The sequence below is a fragment of the Sturnira hondurensis genome, unplaced genomic scaffold (assembly GCF_014824575.4).
Source record: "Sturnira hondurensis isolate 20B ecotype Veracruz unplaced genomic scaffold, ASM1482457v3 Scaffold0016684, whole genome shotgun sequence".
Taxonomy (NCBI): Eukaryota; Metazoa; Chordata; class Mammalia; order Chiroptera; family Phyllostomidae; genus Sturnira; species Sturnira hondurensis.
Window position 1 is genome coordinate 656,100 of NW_028089315.1, and position 19,338 is coordinate 675,437.

The 19,338-nt window shown below is 33.8% G+C and overlaps 1 pseudogene; it reads right to left on the bottom strand.

The window, feature by feature from the left end:
* Positions 1-8,754: 8,754 nt before the first annotated feature.
* Positions 8,755-13,089, bottom strand: LOC119001534 (60S ribosomal protein L7-like; annotated as a pseudogene).
* Positions 13,090-19,338: the final 6,249 nt, after the last annotated feature.

Sequence of the window (19,338 nt, forward strand, 5' to 3'; positions counted from 1 at the left end):
GTGGGGACAAGAATTTAAACTTTACCACTTATCCTGATAGAACACTGCTAATGAATATTTTAGTTCTGTTATAAACACTTGGACCTATTTCTATACTCCAACTTTGACACTTGTGTCCCTGACATGTAGGGATAATGAAAATTACAACTGATACAAATTTAGCTAACAGAGCATTAGAAGATTTTTATAGGCCAAATGATGCCTCCTAANGACCATTTATTTTCTTTCTTTCAGAACTTGATTTTTAGTATCCACTGATTATTCTTGCCTCAATCAAAACATTCCCTCAGGAGCTTTAAAATGCAATTTTCTAATTCTGTTATTTTTTCTACTTTCACTGGATGGCATTCTTCTGTATTAAGAAATGTAACTCGGTTTCTCCATAAGAGATATGATGGTAAATAGTTTAATGCCCCCTCCCTGTACTAATGTCTGCCTCTGCCTCTTAATCCAGTATGTGCTTATTCTACCTTTTTGCTTTTGAGTTCACCTTGTTTTTCCTAAACATTCCAAATTATGTCATACCTAACAAATATAATAAGCATTACCTAATTAAAGCTTTTGGCTTTTTAGATTAAAAAAGTTTTGGTGGTTGATTTGGATGGCTTGAAATTGTATCTATGGAGGTATAAGTTCATATATTTTTCTCTAATAAATTTTCTATAGTACACATGGAGATTTCTAATCCTCTCTTTTTTTTCTTACCAAAATTTCTTTACAGAATCTTTCACCAGAAAAGCATTGTATTTTGATGTCAATGAGGTGCTACTCTAAAGAATTTTATGACATTGGAGAGGTCACTTAATGTCTATAAGTTCAGTAGATAAAGTATTAGGTTAAAATACACATTGATAAACAAATCTAGATAAGGAGAACAATGAAATATGAAAAGAACCAGGTAGTTCTACTCTAGTTACCAATATTTCTTCTTTACAACATGACAAATCAAGCTAGATTTTCAAATTGTGTTAAAAATCTTATTTTTCTTTCTGATTGAATTAGAATCTATTTTCTCACTAAGTTTTCATATTATATGACTTTAAAATGCTGTTATGATTATTCAGTAGGAAAGGAGAATTAAGTGGACATTAGTGACAATGGCTATTAATAATGAATAAACAAGGAGCAGAATTGAAAATAAATAAAAGAGAAAACACTTGGGAGTCAAAGTAGAGATTTAAAATGCTGTTGGAGCAACTGCGTAACTGGGAAAAAGTAAATCCAGGAACTAATTAGAGATAAGCCCCTTAGAAAACAACCTGGGTCCAGGGATCCATCAATGAGGAATGTGTATCTAAGGAGATACTAAATGGATCTCAGAATGAATACCTTAATAAATACAAATGTGAGGATTCAAAAAGTTGCTAGGATGTTTCACCTTCTGCTAAAATAGTTCAAATTTATCTTATTCTGCATTGAAATAGTTCACTACTTTGGAAAGAACATGTGCTGATCTACTATGGAAGAGAATGTCTGTATAAATATGATCCCTGTGGAGGGATCATATTTATATGATCACAGTTAGTGATGCTCATATAATAATGGGCAATTTGGAGTGTCAGACAAATATGGTTCTACCAAGAAGCTGCATTCATTATTATGAATGAAGTAAAATGGTTTCAACACTATCTTCCCCACTGCCCTGTTATGAAATCAAATATTCCAGTATTTTTATGATTCCAAAAGGTTTTATAATGTGGAGACATCAATGTGTTCATTGGGTGGGGACAAGAATTTAAACTTTACCACTTATCCTGATAGAACACTGCTAATGAATATTTTAGTTCTGTTATAAACACTTGGACCTATTTCTATACTCCAACTTTGACACTTGTGTCCCTGACATGTAGGGATAATGAAAATTACAACTGATACAAATTTAGCTAACAGAGCATTAGAAGATTTTTATAGGCCAAATGATGCCTCCTAAGCCATGGCAAATGTACAATATGTGAGATCAAAAACTCTAAAAGCTTCATGAAGAAGTTATCCTCTCCAAAATAAAAATAATGTCTAATCCCCTTTCCTAATATAATATACCATAAAAACTATAGCTACCTATATATCTTACACCTTTTGATAGATATCATAAAAAAACACCCAACCTTAATTTTTTTTAGTTCTATGAAAAAGGGTATGAACTTGAATATAATTTACAAAATTAGTCTTTTATTCTAAATGAGTAATTTATACTTCAATGCATTGACATATCAGTTATTATATATAATCTATGGAAATTTAATCCCCAAAATAGAGGTGAAAAAGGCAATAGAAGAGCCAAAAATACTAAAAACTTACTGGTTGTAGTTTAGATTATTGTCTGCTTAAAATATGCATACCAAATAAAAGGCTATTAAAAATTTACTTATAGTGATAATGGTCCTATTCTCAAGAAAGCTATATGTATGTTTATAGATTTGTGTGAAATATATGTATATATTTGTATATATATAGTTGTATATGTTTACATGTTTTACATGCACGTAACCATATATGTGTGCATATATTTTATACATACTTTATATTAAGATTGTCTGGTAATGATAATAATCTTTTAAATGTCAGTTGTAATAATACTTGTACTCAAATAAATTATATTTTAGATTTTTCAAATTTGAAAGTAGGGAAAGGAATGTTTATAAGAATTCATGTAGAGATCTCTACTAATATTACTGTATTCATAAACTACAAAAATGTTATGCTTTATGCTTTCTATGTAATTTTTTCTAATATTTTTGTATTATGAAAAAAAAAACAGTCCTTTTTAAGGAATCTTTGTATCAGAAAATGTTTGTAGACTCTAGGATGCCATTTTTGACAGTGAAGTCCATGCCCCAGCATCACAATTTAAAGACCCATGCTTGCTTTTATGAATTTGCCTTTGTGAAAATGAAATCTGTTGGGCCTACTTCCTCATTAATTAGGAATGACAAGGGGATGGATGAAGTTAGGTTGAGCTAATAAATATTCTTATAAGTAAAAAGAAAACAGTTTTTAAGCTACATGATTTTAAATTTTGAAAAGACTACTTCTGAGGATTTTCTTAGAGATTTTCTATAATATTTTTGACATTTCAGTATGCAATTTTGTTTCTCTTATGTGAATTTGTATTTAAATAACAGTAAAATTATTTACAAGAGGCCAGTTGTATTTAAAATGGGAAACGATTGGAAAAAACAGTTATTTTCAGAATAGTTATAGAAAACATTTCTTAGCTATAAGTTACAAGTTCTGACTTTTAAATTTTTTTGAATGAGTGATGATTGATATTTTCATGACATTAAGTAAAATTTATCTTAGTCAATTATTTTATTTATGTATTTTAATATAGATTATTTTATTTGTATATTGCTAATCTATCTCTGTTACTGGACTTTTTCTAACTGTGTTCAAGCATCGTCTTGTACCTGGCACTTTAAGAGGCTGTAGCCTTTCTTCTTTCCCTTTCACTGCAAAACACTTCAGATGTGTGTGTGTGTATTGCCTGTCAATACTTGGTTACTTCTAGTTCATTCTTCAGCCACTCAGATCTGGTGTCAGTGCGACTATTCCAATTGTGTTCATATTCTCAAATACAACAGACACTCCTCCAACTTCTTCCCAGAACTCTCAGCAGAATTGGTCACACTTTTCCTTCTCTAAACACTGTCATGTACTGGTTTTTCTAACACCACATATCCCTGGTTTTCTTTCTCTGTTACCAATAAAAAAAAATTTTTATACTACCTTGAATATTGAAATCCATCAAAGTTCTCTCCTAAAATCTCTTATCTTTACTTTTGTATTCTCTTATTATTCTCATCTTTTTTTTTTTGTTCCCTTGAGACACAGATGTCATAGCAATTCACACAGGGCCACAGCATTTCGAGCTATGTTTCTATTAATAATGGATCAACTATTTTATTTCCACTTTTCAGAAGATAAGCATCCCATCATTAGTTTATTTGTTCATGTGATTACAATACCTTGTTTACAGTGGAGGCCATTTTCCATGATAGTGTTCTTACTCTTAGATTGTAAGGAGATTCTTTTTGAAGTCATTTTGTATGTGCCACAGCAAGGCACAGAAGAAATTCCAGGGAAAATTTTTGTAGGTATTTTCCAGTTTTCAGTCCCTGAATTGACACTCTATTCACCAGTTGTGAAACAGGCACAGGGTTCCTCTGCGAACAGGAACCCTTCTACTCTTACATAATTTGCTCATTCGTACCTGAGCTAGGGTGGGCTGAAGCTTCAGCACTACCCCATAGGGGGCATACTGGCCATCCGTGACTTCTGTCTTCCGGGAGAACATTCACTTCCAACTTGAAACATCAGTTTATTCTCAGCTCCACTGCTAAATAAGCGATGTGATTTTAGGCAGGCCTCCTCCACTGACATCCCTCATTTATCCATAATAGCTATGTTAGGAAGGCCAATATATATGTCACAAATACACTTTTTTTAAATGAAAAAGCCTGATACATGTAAGATGTTAGTACCATTGTGATAAAACACACAGGACAGGAAAGCAGAAAATACATCTTCTGATCTGCCATCCTTTTATTAGGCCTGTGACCATGTAAGTATGAAATAAGTAAGTGGTTGCAAGGCCAAGAACATCTTTAATTTCAATTTTTTATATCAGTTTACTTGTGTATTACCCATTAAACTAAAATATTTGGTTATATGTCAACATATCGGCCTTTTTTCTTTTTGCAACAATCTCTAGGTCTAAGGTAGAGAAAAGAACTTTTCCTTACATAATGACACCTACCTATTCAATGAGTATAATAATATATTTATGTGAATCCAGTTATCATTGTTACATTAAGTCAAAGTTGTTGAAGACAAATTACACCTATTTGTTGATGTGTTTTTATGCAATGAATTAGCACTTTTAGAAAGAGAATGGACAACCAAATGTATTATACAGTATATTCACAAATAAGCATCCACGCTGAGCATGCATTTGGTACATAGTGTCTTTTCAAATCATGTTCTGTAGTATTTGAAATGCAAAATAAGTGAAAATAGGGCTTCAAAGCAAGAAATAGAAACTTAAGCAGAATAGTGTGAAGATTTGTTTCACAAATGATTATTGCTAGGGATACTTTTATTGTTGAGTTTTATTCAGGAAGCTTTGAATTGCTATAATAGTTTAGAGAAGGTAACTAGAACCACCTAATGTTCTTTCTTAAATTACCATAAAAGAACTGAAACAATTCTGCTATCCCTAGGGAATTTTCCCTTTTATCCTTAACATTCAGATTTAATCATCTGTCATTCACCTGACTGGAGACCAACCCAGTGTAACAGTAAAAGACTGAAGAGAGATTTGTATTTTGCCAGAAACCTTGAACAACTGAATAAAATAGTACCAGACTGGAGTGTAAATGACTTCTTTATCATTTCAAAATTTCTAATTAGTGATGGTGGTTTTTCTAAATACTTAACATACATCACCTAATTTTAAAAACATCTTTGCACAAATAACACTAGGTGGAAATTAAAAACTGAAAATAAGTAACTTATTTTGATTATATTAATTTATTTTTGCTTTATATTTTCAAGTTGAGAATTATTAATAGGTAAACATAGTAGGACTCCTACTTTGGAGTCCATATGTCAAATCATCTTACTAATCATCAGATAAATTGTAAAATAGTTTAGGGGCATTTTCTAGATTCAGGTATATTTTTATATCTCTTATGTCATGGAAAAAAAGTACTTCTCACTAAAAACATTTTAGGAAATGTTGATATAAATGAAGTTACAGGAGTTCTGGCCAAGACGGAAACATCTACCTATATGCTTACCTATATAGATATGCTTCACTTCCTTGCACAAGCAAAAGAAGGAAAACAACCAATTAAAAAACAAAAAACAGAACTGCCAGAAAATTGAACTGTGTGGAAGTCCAACAACCAAGGATTTAAAGAAGACACAGTCATTCAGACTGCTAGAAGGGCTCGAGATGTGAGAAGCTGGGGCAGAGAGGACAGGTGGCCAGGAGGCAGCTGGAAGACCAAGTGGTCCCACGTCTGCATGTGGATAAGCCAGGAGGACCCCTGGGGAGCTAGACAAACCACACAGCCTAGGGTTCCAGTGAGGGGAATAAAGCCTCAAAACCTTTGGATGTAAAAACCCATGGGGGCTGCGGTGGTGGGAGACACTCCCAGTCTCACAGGAGAGTCCACTGGAGAGGCCCGTGGGATCCTAGAATGTCCACAAATCCACCCACTTGGGAATCAGCACCTGAAAGGGCACAATCAGCGTGTGGGTAGAAGGGAAATGACAGAAAGAGGGGCTGGAGCTGAGCAAACCATGTTGTGTTTCCTCTCTGACCCCTCCCCCACATACAGCTCCACAACCCAGAGAAGTGGGTTTCTTCACCCTGGAGAATACCTAAGGTGTCACCCCTTACTACATAACAGGTGCACGGCTGAGACAAAGAAATAGGGCCCAAAATGAAAACAGATCAAAATTCCAGAAAGAAAACTAAGCAATGAAGAAATAGCCAACATATCAGATGCAGAGTTCAAAATACTGGTAACCAGGATGCTCACAGAAATGGTTGAGTATGGTTGAAAATAAAGAAAAAAAAGAAGGCTATATAAATTGAAATAAATGGAAATATACAGGGAATCAGCAGTGAAGGGAAGAAAACCAGAACTGAAGTCAATGATGTGAAACGAAAGGAAGAAATAAACATTCGACTGAAACAGAATGAAGAAACAAGAATTCCAAAAAATGAGGAGAGGTTAAGGAACCACTGGGTCAATTTTAAACATTCCAACATCTGAATGATAGGGGTGCCAGAAGGAGAAGAGGAATAGCAAGAAATTGAAAAATTATTTGAAAAATTAGTGAAGGAAAAGTTCCCCAATCTGGTGAAGGAAATGCACATGCAAGTCCAGGATGCTCAGAGAGTTCCAAAGAAGTTTGATCCAAGAAGAAACACACCAAGACACACCAAAATTAAATTACACAAGATTAAAGATAATGAGAGAATCTTAAAAACAGCAAGTGGAAAGGAGATAGGTACTCACAAAGAAGTTCCCATAAGACTATTAGACTATGAGAAAAATCCTATAAGAAGGAAATTTCACAAAACCTTGCAAGCAAAAAGGGGCTAGAAAGAAATATTCAAGCTCATGAAAGGCAAGGGCCTACATCCAAGGTACTGTATCCAGCAAAGCTATCACTTAGAATAGAAGGGCAGATAAAGTGCTTCCCAGATAAGGTCAAGTTAAAGGAGTTCATCATCACCAAGCCCTTATTATTATAAAAGTTAAAGGGACTTATCTCAGAAGAAAAAGATCAAAACTATGAGCAGTAAAATGACAACAAACTCACAGTTATCCACAACTGAATCTAAAATGCAAAAACAAAAACTAAGCAAACAACTAGTACAGAATTACAGAAATGGAGAGCACATGGAAGGTTATCAGTGGGGAGGGAGAGGGAGAGAATGAGGAAAAAGGTATAGGGAATAAAGTATATATAGTAGGGACAAAATAGACAGGGGGAGGTTAAGAACAGTATAGGAAACAGAGAAGCCAAATAACTTATATGACCAACCATGGACATGATCGAAAGGGTTGGGGGGATGCTGGAAGGAGAGGGGCTCAGGGTGGAGAGGGAGAAAAGGGAGAAAAAGATGGGACAACTCTAATGCCACAATCAATAAAATATACTTAAAATAAAAATAAAAATAAATAAAGTTAGACATATATGTTGCATCATTTATTAGAGCCGTTAATAAAACAATTTTCTTAATAAAGTTCCAATAAAAGTACATAGGTTACATATTTGTCTTTCTCTCATTTCAAATTAAATGCCTAAAAACTTTCTAAAAGTTTTTTGTTGTTTTCAATTGCTGTAGGCCAGTTTATATGAAAGAGAAAAGCATTTGATAAAACTTTTATTAATATCCTATTAAGACTGTCAGGAAATCATATATAATTATATATGGATCTTTGAAGAAGATTATACGAATCACCCTTCTTAATTATATCTTGTGGAAAACTTAGTTAACTTTTTAAACTCAGCATCTTTTTATTTTTTGAAAGATTTTATTTTTAGCGAAAGGTAAGGGAGGGATAGAGAGATGGAGAGGAACACTGATGTGAGAGAGAAACATTGCTCAGTTGCCTCTGGCACATGCCCCAACTGGAGACCAAACCTGAAACCCAGGCATGTGCCTTGAGTAGTAATTGAACCAGTGACCTTTTACTAGGTGGAACAGCACCCAATAAACTGAGCCACATCAGCCAGGTCTAACTCTGCTTCTTTTTAAAGATAACAGAGATATAAATATATCTCTGTGTTGGGATTCCAGTGAGTTTTCAGTTGTATAATTCATATAATAAAGAGTAAAACTTGGCTTATATTAAATTACTGTTAACATGGAATCTTGAATTTTGATCACATTGATGTCTCTACCACATCAATTTATTGCTATGCATTTTTAGGTTGGATTTTTATTTACTCTCATCTCTTGAAACATCTGCATTTCCCAAAGGACTTTTGATACCTTCCGATACGTGCCTTCCCCCCCGGAAAATTAATCATTCTCTTACCTGATCCATTTCTCACCATTTTTCTCCAAATCTACCCTTTGATGTGCTATATCCTGATTGCACACTCCACTACAAGCTGATATACAAGTGTTATTATATAGATATATATATTTTCAATATTAAAGCAGTTGATATCTATTAACTGGAAAGATTACAAAAATAACCATGGTAGATACCTTAGTTCATACTTCTAAAACCTGTTGAGCTGGTTTTCCCTGTTCCCAGCATCTCCACCTTCTAGAAAATGGGTGGTCTTTTCCTTTACTCCACTTGGTGGAGAAGCTCATTTGAAGGGCTGCAGGAAGTTGTTCACTTCTTTGAAGTGTTTTCCAATAGTATCGATCTCATGGATCAGACACTTCATGTAGATGATGCCATATTTACCAAGAGATTGAGCAATCAGTGTGTTATCTCTCAGGGCTGTTCATTTTTTTGTTGATTTTGCTATAACCATTCTTGTAGATCAATGCATTTACTGACTTCAGGTTTGGGTTCCCACCTGCAAATATTATGGTTCCACAATCCCCAGCATGTTAATCAAAGCCTTGTTGAGCTTAACAAAGATGTCATTGATCTGGTGAAGGCAAAGAAGCTGCAGCTCCTTTTGGACCTTTCCACTCACGCCATTGATACTGCTGATTCTGAAGACAAATGCCAATTTGGGGTTCCACAAGTACACAGAAGTTGCCAGCTTTTCTTGCCATCCTAGCCATTCAACTCTGTTCTGTACTTCCATCTATATTCCTTGTAATAGTGCTTAGCTTTTTCATAGATACGCTTCCTCCTTGCTTTTCCAAGCATCTTTTTTGCAAACTTCTTTCTCAGGCACTTGATCTTCAGCTCTGGGAAATCCCTTTGTGTTTTCTTAAGGGTTTCTGGCACAGCGGGAATCTTCTTATCATTTTGTTTTGCAACCTCCTCCCATGATTTCGGTTGGAAAAGAGCACCAGCGTTATTTTAAATAACTATATTCTCCATACATGGTTAGGATCTGTTCACACAGTGTGTGTGCACACATATTTATTCTCAAATAAATAATTTCCACATGTAATAATAGCAGCCTCTTAAACTTCTTTTTGAATTGGAAAAATAATTAAAAGTAAAATTTTTTAAACTAATCTACTTTCAAAGATGTAGGGTAGGGTAGTTATAAATGAATAATTAAAATGAAGAAAGTCACAGCCTAAAGTGCAACGTGTTAAGAGGGCTGCCTTAACCTACAGAAACTAAGAGGCAGAAAATTTGGAGTTACTAAGCATTGCAAAGTAGAAGGACAAGATAAAAGATAGAAAACAAGCAAGTGATTTAAAAGTATATACCTGGTGTAATCCCATTTGTTTATTTTTTCCCTTGCCTGAGGACATATCAGGAAAAACTACTGCTATGAGCAATATCAGATATTTTACTGCCTATGTTTTCTTCCAGAATTTTTATGGTTTGGGATCTAACATTTAAATCTTTAATCCATTTTGAATTTATTCTTGTGTGTGACAGATGAAGGTGACATAGTTTCATTGTTTTTGCATATATTTATTTAACTTTTCCAAAAACCATTTACTGAATCAACAATCTTTAGCCCATTATATTTGCTTACTTCTTCTGTCAAATATTAATTGATGATACAAGTGTGGGTTTATTTTTGGACTCTCTATTCTCTTCTGCTGATCTATGTGTCTGTTTTTATGCCAGTACAATGCTGATTTGATTAGTATGGCTTGACATTAGGTAGCATGGTTTCTCCGACTTTGTTTTTCTTTCTCAAGATTGTTGTTGCTATTTAGGGCCTTTTGTGGTTCCATATAAATTCTTGAAATAGTCAGTTTAGTTCTCTGAAGTATGTCATTGGTATCTTATAGGATTGCACTGAATCTATAGATTGCTTTGGGTAGTGTGGAGATCTTAATGATGTTATTATTTCTTCCTATCCATGAACAAGAGTATGTGCTTCCATTTACTTATATATTCCTCAGTTTCTTTCTTAGGAAAGTCTTAGAACTTTCCACATACAGGTCATTTACACCCTTGGTGATATTTATTTCTAGGTAACTAAGAAGTGTTTGCACAGCAAAGGAAACCATCAACAAAGTAAAAAGACAACTCACAGAATGGGAGAACATACTTGCTGATACATCTGATAAGGGGTTAATATCCAAAATTTATAAAAAACTTATAAAACTCAACAACAACAAAAAAATGCATAAAAAGTGAACATAGGGCCTGAATAGCACTTCTCCAAAGAGGACATACAGATGACCAATTAACATATGAAAATGTGCTCAGTGTCATGAATCAGAGAAATGCAAATTAAATGATAATGAGATATTACCTCACACAGGTCAGAATGGCCATCATCAACAAATCAACAAACAACAAGTGCTGGCGAGAATGTGGAAAAAGGGGGAACCTTTTGCACTGTGGGTGGGAAAGCAGATGGGTGCAGCCATTATGGAGGCAGTACAAAGATACTTCACAAAATTAAAAATGGATCTCCCTATGAGCCAGTGATTCCACTTCTGGGAATTTATCTGAAGAAATCCAAAACACTAAATTGAGAGAACATAAGCACCTCTATGTTCATTGCAGCATTATTTGCAATTGCCAATATGGAAGTAACCCAAGTGTCCTTCAGTAGATGAGTAGATAAAACAACTATGGGGCATTTACACAATGGAATACTACTTGGCCACAAAAAAAGAAAATTTTACTGTTTGCAGCAGAATGGATGGACCTGGAGAACATTATGCTAAGTGAAATAAGCCAGTCAGAAAAAACTCAAATATCATATGATTTCACTCATCTGGGGAATCTAAGGAACCAACTGAATGAACTAACAAGCAAAATAGAGACAGACTGGTAAGATAGAGTGCAGACTGACAGATCTGGGGGGGTAGGAATTAGCAAGTGGAGGGATTGAGCAAAAAGGAAAAAAAAACCCTCAAGGACATGGATATCAGTGCAGTGACTGGGAGTTATATAGGGAATAAACAGTAATGGAAAATATACAATAAAAGTAAATGAAAAAATTCTATACTTGGAAGAGTTCATTCAAACTCTACTCCCCTTGCATACACACATGTAAATGGTACAATAAAAGGAACATGTTGAGCCCTGGCCAGTGTGGCTCAGTTGGTTGGAGTATTGTCCTGTAAACCAAAAGGCTGCAGGTTTGATCCCCTGACAGAGCACATGCCTAGGTACAGGTTCAAGTTCAGTTCCTGGTCAAGGTACATATGAGATGCAACAAATCAATATTTCTCCCTTAGATAGATGTTTATCTTCCTCCCTCTCTCCTCCCCCTTCCTCTTTCTCTAAAATCAGTAAACATGTCTGGGGTGAGGATTAAAATAAACAAACAAACAAACAAATGATTGTTAGACAAGGTGTACCATATGCTATGAGAAAAAACGTATCTAGCTGTGCACTGCTGGAAGTCACTTAGAATTGGATTTCAGGGGAGTTGTACTACATTGTAGGGAATATTTTACCCAATTAAGAAAATAATGTAAACAAGTGTGAACTATACTGTGAGGTTTTTCTTTAAAAATAACAACAAGAAAACACCACCACTAACACACACACAGGCATCATTTGAAGAAACAAAGCTCTAAAACAAAATGTCTCAACCTTTCTCCTGGCAAATCTTACAAACATAAGGACCCTGTAAACAGAGTTACATGATCAATCACTGAGTAGCTCATTATTGAATTTCAATTATGTGTTTGTCACAGTATTTATGTAGTGCTTAGAATACTTACAAACCGTTGCGAGTGTGTATCCAACCTTTACCAAACTCCCATGCTTCGGCCACTGTAGGTCAGTGAGACACTTCTGATTAAACCTGCCTTGTTGTGACAAAGACCAGTGGTCCCCAACCTTTTTGGCATCAGGGACTGGTTTTGTGGAAGGTAATTTTTCTGCAGACCAGGGCAGGGGCGATTTCAGTGTGATTCAAGCATATTACATTTATTGTGCACTTTATTTCTATTATCATTACCTTGTAACATACAATGAAACAATTATATATGATTAATATATAATCATATATGATAATATGATTAATGTCAAGTTCCTAATAGGCCATGGACCAGTACCGGTCTGTGGCCCCAGTGTTGGGAACCCATGATGTAGGCTATTGCAAATTGATAGTTAAGTTGCTCCCTGTTCATTATCTAACAAGGTAGGAATATGTTCAGGTGTATATCAGTTTTTAAATACAGTTTTCCCATGAAAATCTAGACAGCAATGAGTTATATCTTTGTTGTGGATGAGAAGGTGAAATGTGGATGAGTTTTATTTTCAGAAAAGTTAGATTTTCTATTTTAAAATATTGTGTTATTTTGAAACCTCATGACTATCATTTAAATTGAATTTTATAATTTGACTTCATTAAAACTCATTTTTAACCTACTTTTTCCAACTGCAATAAATTCTAGCTTATTTATATAGGAGTGTAACTGTCAGATATTTTGAGTGTTTTGTTTAACCTTTCCCTTCAACTATACTAATAGCTTCATACCTGCAACATTTTGTTAAAGAATATGGCAACAAAATCTCATAACAATAAAATTGATATGTATATGATAATGGTTTGAAGTCCACCTTCTTTTCTAAGTTACAGTAATTTAATTGCTTCTTGAATCAGCTTTAACTTAAAGGGGAAATTCACTTTCTACATGAAGAAGTTGTATTTTAATTTATCATAATCAAAAAGAAAACAAAACCAAACCCATACTCATATTTTCTTTCTGTGTTCACCTCCCTAATTCTTGGTCATCATGTTCCTTTCCTAAAAATGAATACATTTATTTATTACAGCTTTCTCAGCCAATGGTATATTCTTTCATGAATAGAAAATATTCAGTATTTTTGAATTGTGGAAGGAAGAAAGAAAAGGAGATGGGAAGAAATTCCAATCTTCAGAATTTATGTCTGTGAGAAATATCAGTGTTTAAAAACACTGATATTAAAAAAAATATCAGTGTTTTTCATTAAAGAGATGATGTAATTAATGTAATTAGAGGTTTTGTGTTTCAATTATCTTTATGGCTATTTTACCATTCTAGCATAGTATTTTGTGTGTAATGGACACTCCATTTTTTTAATAGACTAATGTTTCATCTATTTTGGACATTATTTCAAGGTTGCTATTCTTGGATAGTAAGAACGTTAAACTGGCCTTTTAAAATGTATTATTAATGACCTTATTGTGGCAATTATTTTGAATTATATATGTATATCCAACGATCACATTGTACACATTAATATTACACGATAATATATGCTGACTATATCACAATAAAGCTGGAAAAGATTATAAATGTAAAAATGTGTTGCTGTGCTCTGACCTGTGTGGTTCAGTTGGTTGGGAGTCATCCCACAAAATGAAAGGCCGACAGTTCGATTCCCAGTCAGCACACATGCCTGAGTTGTGTGTTGGAGAAGCAACTAGTCGATGTTTCTCTCTCACATTGATTTTACTCTCTCTTTCTCTATTCTTCCCTCTCTCTAAAAATAAATCAATAAAATCTTAAAACATGTATTGGTAAAGTTATTTCTTGCATTGAATATGAATATTGGAATTGTTTTATCTTTAGATGAGGCCAGTCTCACTTCAGTACCTTTCAAATATTAAATCTTCAATGCTCTTGAAGTTTATTTTGACGTGTGTCATGCTTTTGGTTGAAAATAATATAATGCCTAGCAAATAGGTTTAAACAATTAACAAAATACATTGATCTACCAATTGTAAAAATCCAGAATTTGGGTATATTTCCAAAATTTCTCGATTAGGGCTCTGACTCTAATTATTTGCACTTTTGTTGGCTATCCCTTTTCTGGGGACTCACATTGACTTCAGGCTGTCTTCTTGCTGGTAGAATAACATCAGTGTTGGTTTCAGGAGTATTATCAGCACATCAAGAAAGACTACACATACCCCCAACTTGCCAGCAAAAAAAAGCTAAAAGTACACTCTCATTGGACTGAGTGGGGTCACATTCCCACTGAGGACAGTCACTGTGATGAATTACATGTACTGACTAGATGAATATCATTTTTCATTTTATGCTGGAACTAGATGTGGTAACTGCCTGTCCCAACATACATGGATACTAAGCAGAAATCCTTGTTCTGGGGAAAAGTCAAGTAGGAACTGATGCACAAGGCACAAAATGTGTAGACAACATGCTCACAAATTGCTTCCTTTTGTGTTTTAAGTATTTCTGTACTTTAAATCTTTCAATATTTTTAATGTTTCTGTACATTGAATTTTTCCATGTAGTTAAAAACTTCCAAATCATGCATGAATGAAAGAAGCACAATAAACAAAAACAATCTTTCAAAAATAATGAAATATGAATCACTGTATGGGCTATATAGAGATAATATAATCAGGAACACGTTGTACTCATGCAGATTCAAAAAACTGAAAACTGATCTGTTTGCAAGAATAAACAAACACTATAATGACTAGTATTCAAACACATTCTGCTCTTCTGGGAGGGTGGTAAATTTTTGAGAATATTCTAATTACTTGTTTACCCTATTACATCCATGCCTATATATATATATATGTAATTTTTGAAAATATTACAATTAGTTGTTTACCCTATTACATCTATATATATATATACATCCATATACATATTTTATACATATTTTATGTATACATATATATATATACATATGGATGTAATAGGGTAAACAACTAATTATATATATATATATAGAGAGAGAGAGAGAGAAGGAGAGAGAGAATTAAATATTTCAATATTTCTAGGGAAATTATAATTTATTGCTGTGTGTTTTGAGGAACATGTTTTACTCTTTGAATTCAACATATATTTATACATGTCCGAGAAAAATGCATTATAGATAATACAGGCACATCAAAATATTACAAGAAGATATTCTAAAGTAGTGTTTATAAGCAAAACTCCAGAGTGCTGCTGCTTAGGATAGAAACTCTGTTACACTAGTTCTTATTCATATGACTTGGTCTAAGTTTTCCAGTTTGTTTACCTATATAGTGAACATGTTCACAGCACCTCTTTCACATGGGTGTTATAGAGAACAACTAAAATAACTCTATGTGCTCATAAATATTATTTTGTGTAGGTTAATTGTTTTAAAAAGTTATCCAATATGATTTATAATTTATCACCCCAACAATGACATAGAAAAACTGATTCTCCTTCTACGCAATTCCCATCCAGATTTATTTTGAATATTCAGGGTTTAATCTCGTGAGAAAATGCAATAAAGAGAAGTATTAAACTAGATATAAATAATATATTACCTCTCATATTTTCTTCTAAAATTATATTTTACAAACCATATTTCAAATTATTTTTCTCAATAACGGGTGCTTGATGAATTTTTGGAAGTATTTTTGCTCCTGTGTGGCACCTACATATCTTAAGTTTTGCCTGTTGTTTAACTGCCTTGGCAGAAAGCAACCTTGCATCTCCTTAGAGTCCTGGAGAGCAAAGGCCCTCCCCTGGCACACCCCCGTCATGCCTTCCATCAACAAGAGCTAGACAAAAGCATTTCTCCAAGCCTCCACTCTTTTTAAAAGAACGCATAGAGCGTTGTGTGTGAGCATAAGACAAAAATATATTCTTCCAAATCGCTGCTTTCCACCTGTCACACTGAGGATGAAAAGAAATTTCACAGAGAATTTAAAATAGGTTGTTTCCTTAAACCACAGATGGAGTTTTGTTTTATGTTATTTTAAATCAGATGCTCCTGAGGCTCAACACCATCTAGAGTCAACCTTTAATTAATATTTAAAAAACATCTTCTGTTTCTTGTGAGATGGTAAAAGTGTGTTCATTTTGTTGCTTTTAAAATGTAAGTATACTATTATTATGCGTGTGAGATCTACCACACATTAAATATATGCACACATGTGCACACACATACATATGAATTTGTGTATTAAGCTTCCATTCCCATTTATTGGAAGCCCTCCTTTCAATTTCTTAAAAGGTCATTAAGTCTCAGAAGCTGTATGTAGGTACCAGAATTTAGTAAAAGCATGAGATTAATTATACAAATCTAATATTAAAGATCAACCAATTAATTGAAACATATGTAATCAGTTTTGTAGGTCAAAATATTGTCTAATACCTGCAATTTTATGTGGTTCAACCTAATATTGAGGTAATATATTGGTAAAAGCCCCTTAACAGCAACAGACTCTAGGCATGTTCCAAGAGCTTCCCTTTCAATCCCTCTCATATTTCTCCTTTAATCCCACTTTCTAGGCTCTTCTTCTCCACTTCCTAAACTTTTAGCTTTCCATGAACCTGTGAGTATTTGGCATTCCCACTATTGTCTTTTAAAATGTCTTTCAGTTACATTTTACATTTAAAATCATCCTGTATTAGTTTCTTACATTCAAAATTATTCTGTATTGCATGTACAGCAGAGTTATTAGAAAATCATGTACTTTGCAGAGTGGTCTCTCCAATGGTTCAAGTACTCACTTGGCCCCATATGTAGTTTTCATGGTATTATTGGCTATGTTCCCCATGCTGTAATCTACATTTCCGTGACAGTTCTGTGACTACCAGTCTGTTCTGCTTAATCTCTTCACCCTTTTCACCACCAACCCCAACTCCCCTCCATTCTGACAGCTGGTAGTTTATTCTGTGTTTCTGTAAGTCTGTTCCTATTTTGTTCATTTATTTTTTTCTTCAAATTCCACATATAGGTGAAATCAAAAGGTATTTGTCTTTCTCTGTGGGTTACTTTGGAGCACTTTCTTTTTTTTAAATATTTTATTTATTTATCTTTAGAGGGGAAGGGAAGGAGAGAGGGAGAGAAATATCAATGTATGGTTGCCTCTGCCGAGGACACACGATGTATCGTGTGTCCCCTGCCGGGAACTGGCCTGCAACCCAGGTATGTGCCCTGACTGGGAATTGAACCTTGATCCTCTGGTTCGCAGGCCCATGCTCAATCCACTGAGCTACACCAGCCAGGGCACTTTGGAGCACTTTGAATCAATTTTGTTCTCTATCTTTATGCAGGGTTTAGGGAGACTCTACGTAGGGAGGTGTAGAGATGTATGGAGGGAAGATACAATTTTTGAATAATTTATAGCAGAACTGGTCCTTCAAAGTGATTTGATCTAATCAAAATAAATAGTATCTTTCTATCCATGAATATATTATGTCTGTAATATAATACATATGTTCTCTCCATACTGCTTGGACCATATCTTTAGTCCCTCTAGTATAAAACATATGAGGAGCACAGTTTTGTCCAAGGTTATTATGGGTTTATGATTTTATGGCTCTTCATTGAAACATACCCTCTGCTTAAATTTTTTTGGGGGTGCAGTGATGAGGTAAGAAGATCATCCATGAATCAAAAGGGCTAGACAAAAGAAATAAGTCTGTAAACAAACAAATGACGGAACTTGGTAGCTAGTCACAGTATTATCTGTTATGATCCTGTGGGAAAATGAAGAATTTATTGACACAAGAAATGTTTCTTACAGTTAGATTAGGTTTTTAAAAGAGAGCCCTTTTTATTGTTTCATATAATTACCAATTCTTTTGGTATCCTGACTTGTTATAAAATAAGCCTTATACTCATTAACATCAGCCAGTATGGGTTTGATGAGTACTGACTTGTGTTTCACTAACTTATATTAATATCATAGCTATTTTCAAAATATAAAAACAGACAAATTTTTAGTGGTAACTTGAAAATACCTAAAGAGAGGTTAAGGTAAAGAACTTTATCAATCAGAGTTTGCCAAGGAATGGGATGGGGGGAAGGTGAGTGAGGATAGAGATATAGATTCATTATAGTGTGGGTAAACAGTACGGCAAGGAAAAGAGGACTTTAAGTGGTGAGCAACATGCCCATAAAGGGAATACACTGAAGAAAGTAGGTGAGGAATGGGAGATTTTTTTTTTCTTGTTATAAGTGAAAAGCTTAGGGAAGAAGAAATGTATCTAAATTTCATGTGTTTGAAATTTTTGTTTGGTATATTATATAAATCCCCTTTATGTTTCCCAGTGAGGATATATATATATATATATATATATATATATATATATATATATATATACACACACACACAAAATATTTTCTTTAATGCCCCCAGAGTCCAATTTGAATATTAAATATTTGTTTATTTTATTAAAAACCGATAGATAGAAACTTGTTTCAAGATGGCCCAACTGAATTTGGGTTATATGAAGAGAGATATGTTTCAGTTTATATTTGAAGAGAGTTCAGTTTGTTTATATGAGCATTTGAGTAGATTTTCATTTATTTGAATATACTATGTCCTTAGGCTGAAAAACAAGCTCAAGACCTTTATGGCATGCCATAAGTTATATAAATTACCTACTAGAATAATGCTGCTAAAATAAAAACAAGTTAAGATATATTTAAATAAAAGCTAACAGAAACAAAAAGAGAGAATCCATATACCATATTTTCAGACTATAAGATGCACTTTCCCTTCCCCCAAATTTGGGAGGAGTAATGGTTGTTAATGCTGCTGTTGAGTTCTTTTTACATTTACATTGGTGAAGTAGTATGTTATTTATTAAATAATTTACCACACATTTTGCTTAAAATTTTTTCCTATTTTTTCTAAAACCTAGGTATGTCTTATAGTCCAAAAAATATGGTAAGTATTTAGAACATAAAAAAATACTGAGATGAACTTGTGTGTTTGTTAATGTCTACATTATGACAAAATCAGTTAAATATGAATGGAAGGTGGATAGATAATTATTCATATATT